This window comes from Manis pentadactyla, chromosome 10, assembly GCF_030020395.1.
Source record: "Manis pentadactyla isolate mManPen7 chromosome 10, mManPen7.hap1, whole genome shotgun sequence".
In the NCBI taxonomy this organism is placed as follows: Eukaryota; Metazoa; Chordata; class Mammalia; order Pholidota; family Manidae; genus Manis; species Manis pentadactyla.
The window spans coordinates 96,709,567-96,718,194 of NC_080028.1; positions in this window are offsets into that span (position 1 = coordinate 96,709,567).

Consider the following 8,628-nt stretch of genomic DNA (forward strand, 5'->3'; position numbering starts at 1 on the left):
CATCTGTCCACTGTGTCCCCCAGCTTTGAGGAAGGCATGATAAGCCTTCCAGGGGTCTTCTTAGAGCCCCTCTTAGGAGGCTTCAGTTATGAGATAGAGAACCCACCCTTGCCTGGAAAGTGGAGCTCACCACGTGTTCTCCCCAAGCCAGCGGTTTTATATTCCATGTGTGTTTTCCCCTAGGCACATTTAGCAACTTCTAGACATTTTTGGTGGGCGCAAATGGGGGATGCTACTGGCATCTAGTGGGGAGGCCAGGAATGCTGCTAAGTACCTACAGTGCACAGGATGGGCCCCGGGAAGGCTGATAAATGCTGGTTTAAAACAATCCTCCAATCCTTTCAAATCATGCACAACTGAGCCTTTATTTTCCTGATGTGAATCCCCTAAGAGTTCCTTGCAGTGCACGGGGCCCTACATGTGTCGGCAGGAGGCAGCACCAGGCAGTGGCTGAGACCCACTTCTGACTGGCTCGAACCCGCCTGTGGCCCTGGGCAAGGCCCTTCCCTCCCTGTCCTCAGTTTCCTTGTGTAAACTGGGGAGCATAAACTGCCGGGAGCCATGCTACTCAAGCTATGTAGCGAAGCTCAGGCTGGAGAAAGACCCCCGCAAAGCAGGGGCCTTCACAGCTGGCTCCCTCTATTACCCACCTTGATTTTGTTATTTTCTATTATACTATTGGCTTTGTATTTACTTGCATTGTTGCCAAAGACTAAGCTAAACTTTGCTAAGCAGCACAGAAAAGATGAGAACATAAACTTCCCAAAAGCTTTTCAGGACAGTGCTCCTGAAGAATAGAACACGCAGGGGCCAAATGGCGATCTTAGCATAAAGTACCAAAACCTGCTGTTAGTCAGTCAAACATTGACCACCCCATTTCCACTGAGAACGCCCCCCTGTTTACAGTGCTAGTGAAACTAGTGATGGAAAGTTTTATAGAAATAGAGTCATGAGAATATATTGAATAGAGTAACCCTGGTGACACTTAATCAATCATCTCATGTTTTCTTCCCTCTACTACTTCTATAGTTTGTTTTTCTTCTTTCCTAATCACAGCCCTTTACTAGAATTTGTGCCTCATATGTGAAATTACCAAGTACCATATTCCAGGAAGTAAAGATACCTCAAAAACAAGTACTGGGCATAGAAGCCATGAAGCATAAATCTGCAAAGAAGTGAAAAACTAACCTTTTCAAAGAATATTACTTCTCTCTCACTTACCAGCTTTACATTTCCCTGTATGGCCCCGGAAGATGACTGGTTAGCCAGAGACGGGTAAGATTCCTCAAGGGAGGAGCAACCTAAGACAGGCACAGTTGCAGGGGGGCCATCAGGTGAGAAAAAGGGGGCCAACAGAGGTGAGGCTTAGAACCTCACCCCCCCAGTTTTGAGAGAAATCTTCTACACCTGTGGATGTTTTGTTGCCCTTGTTCAGCTTGGATTAAGACCTGGTCTGTAGGCACAAACCTGATCATCTACACCTGCCTTCTTACAGTTCTAAATCATGCTTTCTATCTATATCTTGGATTTACCTACTACATTAACATTTTATTAGATTCACATATAAAGTATAAAAATCAAATGAATAATCATACATTATATTTGACGTGATTGTTTATAGTTTAAGGTTTGTAGTTAAAACAGAAACAGTTTCTATGATATGAATGCCCTTGCATTGTTCACCATGTAAGAACTTGTTTAGTCCCTGCAGTAGTGGAGTCATAGAGACCTGTGTAGCATATGTCAGGGAGATTTTGGTATCCACACAGAAGGAAGAGAAATGTAGATAAGAAGGAGAAATTTAGTTTGCTGCCTACTGTGCCCTATAAAGGGGTATAAAGTGAAGATATGAGTTTATGATTTTAGATTGATTATAAATTTATTAAAGCCTCTAACAATATTTTTGTGGAAAAGAATCCTAGCTAACTGTGGCACTGGGTGACCTGTATTACACACTGAGCTGATAGACTCCACAGTCGCTGCTACATACTGCATGCTCCTACAGTCACATGCACTTCTTAGAAACTGTGTTGCATAGAAACGTAAAACACAATAGAGTACATGTTGATGGGAAAAGTTTTGGTCAAAGAACAGAAAAACAATCACCTGTCTAATGCTTGACCAACCATGAATAGATTAGAAAGTAAAAGAAAGAAAAAAGCTTGCCTATACTTATTAACCAACTGCCTATACTAATGAATCATCAGAACAATAAAAAATAATCATATCCTTGTGCAAAATGGTATAAATAAAGCTGTCATCAACACTTTGTCGAGAGACCACCTCCATCTGACTCCGTGTCCTGTCTCTCCACGCGCCGACTCTGTCTCATCCTTTCGGGCTTCACACCCCCCTGCTGGAGCTGGACTCCGGCATCCATGAGTAGATGAATGGGTAAAGAAGATGTGGTACATATACACAATGGAATATTATTCAGCCGTAAGAAGAAAACAAATCCTACCATTCACAACAACATGGATGGAGCTAGAGGGTATTATGCTCAGTGAAATAAGCCAGGCAGAGAAAGACAAATACCAAATGATTTCACTCATATGTCGGGTGTAAGAACAAAGAAAAACTGAAGGAACAAAATAGCAGCAGAATCACAGAACCCAAGAATGGACTAACAGTTACCAAAGGGAAAGGGACTGGGAAGGATGGGTGGGAAGGGAGGGATAAGAGGGGGGAGATAGGGGGCATTACGATTAGCATGTATAATGTGGGGGTGGCACGGGGAGGGCTGTGCAACACAGAGAAGACAAGTAGTGATTCTACAGCATCTTACTACGCTGATGGACAGTGACTGTAATGGGGTTTGTAGGGGGGACTTGATGAAGGGGGCAGCCTAGTAAACATAAAGTTCTCCATGTAATTGTAGATTAATCATACCAAAATAAAAAAATAAAAAAAAGAGCTGGGCCTAGAGAGGTGAGTGGAAGATGGGCAGGCAGACAAGGGGGCTTCGAGGACACCCAGTAGCCATCCGTCTCAGAGCCTCAGGGTTCTCTGAGTGCCTGGTTGGCCCTGGCACATGTGTCCCCTGAGCAGCAGCTGCAGGAGAACTTCAGCACCAGCCCCAGAGTAGCCACCACAAGGTGAGGGTGGTCGTGTTTCAGGGACAAGGCCCCAGTGCCCCCAGGCCAGGCCCCAGATAGGCCCACCCACCCCTCATTCAATGAACACACACCTCTGAGCTTCTTCAGGACATCAGGCAGCGGACACAGACCTCTAAGGAGGTCCCAGCAGGCAGGGGCCTGGTGGCCTAGACCTGGCGGCCTCCGAGCAAATTATAAAGCGGCTCTACTCTAAGCAGATGCCGTGCTGGGGTGCTAAGCATGAAGAGCTGACCTGGATGCAGCCCTGAAACACTGCACCCCAGTGAGCTCAGCACGGCCTGGCCTTCAGCCCCAGCTCGCCTGCCCACCCAGAGGCCAGGAGCAGCAAGTCCTGATGACTGGTGTGTCTGTCCTCTCAGTTGCCCAGCCTGTCTCCCCACCAGGGCCCCTTGGGCTGCCAAGGACTGGGGCTGAGGCTGGGTAGTGGGGACACACACAGCAAAGGCCACGGAACCTTACATGTGCCACGCCGAGTTCTGACCATTTGGTGCACAAGGACCCATTGAGTTCCCATGGTACCTCCTCGAGGTGGCAAGCTCCATTTGATTGGTGAGGTCACCAATGCACAGAGAGGTGAGGTTATTTGCCCAAAGGCACACAGCTGGCAAGGGGCAGAAATGGGGCTCCCCCTCTTAACCACAGGGCTGAATAACCTCTTCCTCCTTATCTCTTGGTTCCCTTTGGTTCTGGCTTCGATGGCCCCCTTTAGACACCACTTAGGATGAAGCTGAGGGAAATTCATTAGGTTAGATAACTGCTCTTGTTTTACAAATGAAAAAACTGAGGCTCAGAGAGGGGAAGCGACTTGCCTGCAGCAGTACAGCAACTTCGAGCTCCCTGCCCCAAAGTGAACAGTCGTGTTCTGTCACTCGGACACTTCCCGTCTGAGATCTCAGTGGGTCCTGGCACTCACCCTGGGGAGGCTGCCAGGCGAGGCCTTAGTGCTTAGGCAGCTTGTGCTGAGGGGACAGGTGGGGGGTGAAACCAGCCCACACTCAGCTCGCCAAGCTCATGGTCTCAGGCCCCGTCATCCAGGGGCCCCGGTTGAGGGGACAGAAATAGGCCACCTGAGGCTTTCCTGGGGCTCAGAGGAGCCTGGGCGCACCGCCTCCGAGTGCACCGCATTTTCTACTCATTTATTTTCAGAGCAGGGAAGTGGATCTGAAATGCTCCTTCTGCTTGTTTACCCCTGGGGGAATGTCGGGGTTATGAATAAGGCAGCACACGGGGACGAGGCTCCTTGCCCCACAAGGCTCCCAGTCACCATATGGGCCCGGGGCAAATCCTGCCCTGCCACTTGCTGCTCTGCAAGTTTGGGGTCTTTCTGCACCTCAGCCCCCCAGTCAAATGGGGGCGTGGCGCCTCTCCTAGCCATGGGCGGCCCATGGAGAGCTGGCGCCATCCTTGCCGCCTTGGCCCTCTCCTTGGGCATTGCTGTCCTTGCTCGGGGGTCCACTCTGACGCCCAGAGTCTACCAGCCTTTGCTACACACGGGCTTACTTACTGGCACCGACAGGTGAAGAGAGCCGAGACTGAGCTAACTCCAGGCTGCTGGAGGATGCGGGCTGACCGGGGGCCCGGTTCCTCTGCGATGGAGCCCGCTCAGCTCAGAGTGAGGCCTTGGGGCGGCCACAGGGGCGCCTCTCTTTCCCAACCTCGGATTGTCTGTGTGCTCTCTTAGGGGCTAATTGTACATCCAAGGCTAATTGTTACAGTCCTTGTTCCTTGCTTCTCCTGTAGAAAGGGAGGCCTCAGGATGCTAGCAATGTCTCCTGTTCCCCAAGGACCATGCCTGGGGCAGTGGCCCTGTCCTGCCCTTTAGCCCCTTGCCAAGAGCCCTCAGGCCCCCTCTGGGTTCCTGCGGGACTGAGTCACCAGTCAAACCCAACTTGGGTAGGGAAGGACCATCCTTTCTGGCTTGTCTTACCTCACCCCCCCAGAGGAAGTTACCCCACATCCCCGGAGTGCCCTCTGCTGGTGGGGTGACAGACAGATGGCGTGCCCCCACACCCTGCAGGCTTCTCAATGCTTACTGCTGAGCCTAAGGCAGGAATGATTCACGTTGGACACAGGGAGGACTGTTGGGTGTTAAGATGGGTGAGGAAATGTTGGGGTGGCGAGTTCTCTGGAGAGGGGTGGGTGGGTTTGGCTGGGAGTGGGGGAGGGACCAGGTAACCCCTGGGGCACTCCCATACCCCACCCCATCCCTCAAGCTCTGGGAGTTAGTGACCTCGTGCTACTCCCTATCATAATATTTACCAACAGCGCTGCAATTGAGCCAGGCAGATCGGCAATTATAATCACACTATCATTATTGCTGATAATTCCGATCATAAGCATAAATTATAAACAAACAGGGCACAGTGGGTAGGAGGGGGGGCAGGGCCACCTCTGGGAGGGCATGGGAGTGAGACTGGCCTCCCTTCCCACTCGTTCACTCCCACTCCCCTCCTATTTCTGTCCATGTGTCCCCTCCAGAGCCTGGCCCATGGAGGTGATAGCTCCAGGTGGCCCTTTTCCCGCCAGGGTCCCGGGGCTGTCCTGGCCACCCCACACCAAGCCTCATTCTGCCTCACAGACACTATTAAGGCGCAATTATTACAGAGACAGTCGTTCCAAATTGATCTTTCAGTTACTCCACAGCTGCAGCCACGGAGACGGCCCCAACTCAATCACATGCCTCTGTTCTGACAGATTCCAGCGGAGGCGAGCCGGAGGAGGAGGCCGGGTGAGGACGACCAAGACAGGCGTGGGGAGAGAGAGACGCAGAGAGCACGGGAGACGAAGACCCCCCAGAGACAGAGAGAGACAGAAACACAGAGACCCAGAGACAGAGAGAGATGACCCATGGTAGCCGGGAGAGAGAAAGGCTCAGAGAGCGCCCTGCGGCAGAGCATCCCAGGAAAGACAGCCGACTGAGACACACAGGGAATCAGAGAGGCGGCTGGAGCCAGACACGGATTAAATCCGCAAGAAGGGGGTCAGAGGCCAGCGCAGAAACAAGGACACAGGAACAGACCCACACGCACATTTTGCTGGTGAGAGCAACCTAAAGAGACAGAAAATAAGAGATCGATAAGTCAGCTGACAGCAAACAGATGAGGCCTATTTTTCTTTCATTCATTCATTCATTCATTCATTCATTCCGCAGATGTGTGCAGAGCCCTACTGTGTGGCAGGCTGGGTGCCACTGAGGCGCATGAAGAACCCCGCCCAGCCTCTGCCCTCCTGTGAGCTTAGTCAGATGGGGATCAAAGTCACTCACCCCATGTAATATTTGGACCAGGCAGAGTGCTCGGAGCCCTGAGTGGCTCTGGGAGCCATGGTCAGGCGGTGGTGCAGGCAGTGTGGACAGGAGGGCTAAGATCTGGAGGAGGAGCTGACCTGGCAGTGGTAGGCAGGGCCCTGGGCTTAGGACTGTGGTGCAAAGACACCATGTGAAGGCCTGCTTCCACTTGACACAAAAGCAAAACCTTGGTTCCAAGGCCTGAGCCAGACCCCTCCTTGGGGAGGTGGGTAGGGAAGGCTGGTGGGGGAGAAAGGGAGACCCTGGGTGATAAGTCTTCTGGGGTGAGGAGGGTACAGCAGGGCCGTGGATTGCCAGACAATCCAGGGACGGGAGAAAAGTTGGTTCACCATTCCCCAGGGGCCCAGAGGGGCAGGACCTCAGGCTGGGTTGGATGCCTTTCTGGCTCCAGTGCCCGGGGCCCCAGAGCTGCCAGGGCCGGGGTCTGCATCTCTGTGACACCACAGAGGGCACTTTGGAGTGGAACTGAGGTCCTTCCATCTCAGGGCTGGTCTGATGCAGGCACATGCCAGGCCTGTGGCAGAGGAGCAGCACTGAGTACCCCGTGGCACAAGGGATGTGGCTGTGGGCAGGGGCAGCACGGCTGAGTGAGGCTGAGCCAAGAGGCCAGAGCCTGAACAGCTCCCAGGCTTGAATGGGTATTAGAAAGACCTGGGGACTGTGTTCTCAAAAAAGAAAAAAAAAGTCCTGGGCTTCTCTGCCCATCCTCTGCCCCCAGTGTCTGAGCCAACACATCTCCTGGAGGGGTGTGGACCTACATTTTTAACAAGCACACAGATGAGGAAACGGAGGCCCAGGACCCCCAAAGTCAGTAGCTGAGATGGAAGATGCTCCCACATGACCCCCCCGGGTCTGGCCCTGTCACATCTGGTCCCTGCCCCGTGCCAAGTGCAGGGCTGGGCTGTACTCACCATAGGCCTTGGGCTATGCGAGAAACCCCTTCCGCAGATAAGGAAACTGAGGCTCGGAGAGAAGAAACCATCCCAGGGCGATGCAGCTGAGTCCCAGTTTCTCACTGTGCTCAGTGGGCTTCTGGCAGGGAGGGGGTGTCTGCCTGCTCGGCAACCCCTCTGCCCCCAACCCTCCACTGAGACATGCAGAGAGCATGTCCTCCCCAATCTTTCTAACTGAACTTGGCTTTTTCCGACAGCATCTGGAGAAGTTGCTTTGAAGGGCTTTCCCCTCATATTTCCTTTTCTGGCCCTGAAGTTCTGCTAAACATTCACCAGTTTACAACTAGATTTGCTTAGCAGAACAGCTGCCTGCTGTCTGCTGGACAACCAAACCTGCTGGGTCCCGCTGGGGTTGGGGGTGCTGGGCCCAGGTGAGAGGAGCAGGGGCCCCTCCTGGGGGATGATGCAAGGGGCAGTGACTTTGCTCCACTCCTGGGTGTGGTGCTGGACTTCTGAAGTTGACTGTGTACCCTCAGGCATCTCTCTGAGCCTCTGTCTTCTAAAGAATGGGCACAATGTAAGATGTTTAGCACCATGCCTGGCTTGCAGTAAGCATCCAATAAATGTTAGTTATTAGCACTGTTGGTATTTTCAATGGTTGCTCTCTGGAGCAGGCAATAGAGGGGTGGGAAGTGGGGATATAGAGGCCTCTCAGAGGAACGAGGGGTTGAAGGGACTGGAGAGCGCAGCCCTAGGACCCCCAACCCTGCACCTATCTGGAGCAGTGTCATGCTTATCTCCTGTATGAACTGAATATCTATGCAAAAGTTTACTGGGAAAAAAGGTCTATGGCTTAAAAAGGGTTGGAAAATTACCCCTTGAAACTGCATTATCCAATGTATGGCCACTAGTCATATATTAAAGATTATCTTGTCCAAACTGAGATGTGTTGTAACTGTAAAATAGACACTGGACTTCCAAGACAGTGCAAGAAAAATAATGTAAGATATATCTTAATTTAAAAAAAAATACTACATTTTGGAATGAACACAATTTGGGTATGTTGGCTTAAATAGAATGTTATTAAAATTGATTTCACCTGCTTCACTTTTTTAACATGGCTCCTAGGAAACTAAAACTTTCCTCTGTGCTGTGCATTTGTGGCTCACATACTATCTCTGTTGGCCATGCTGCCCTTAACTACTCACCAGGGCCCAACCCTGGCCCTGGGAGGCTGGGCTGCATTGCCCCCGTCCTAATGGAAGACCTTCTTGCTTCCAGGTTGTCCCTGCCCCAGCTTGCTAGGGTGCCT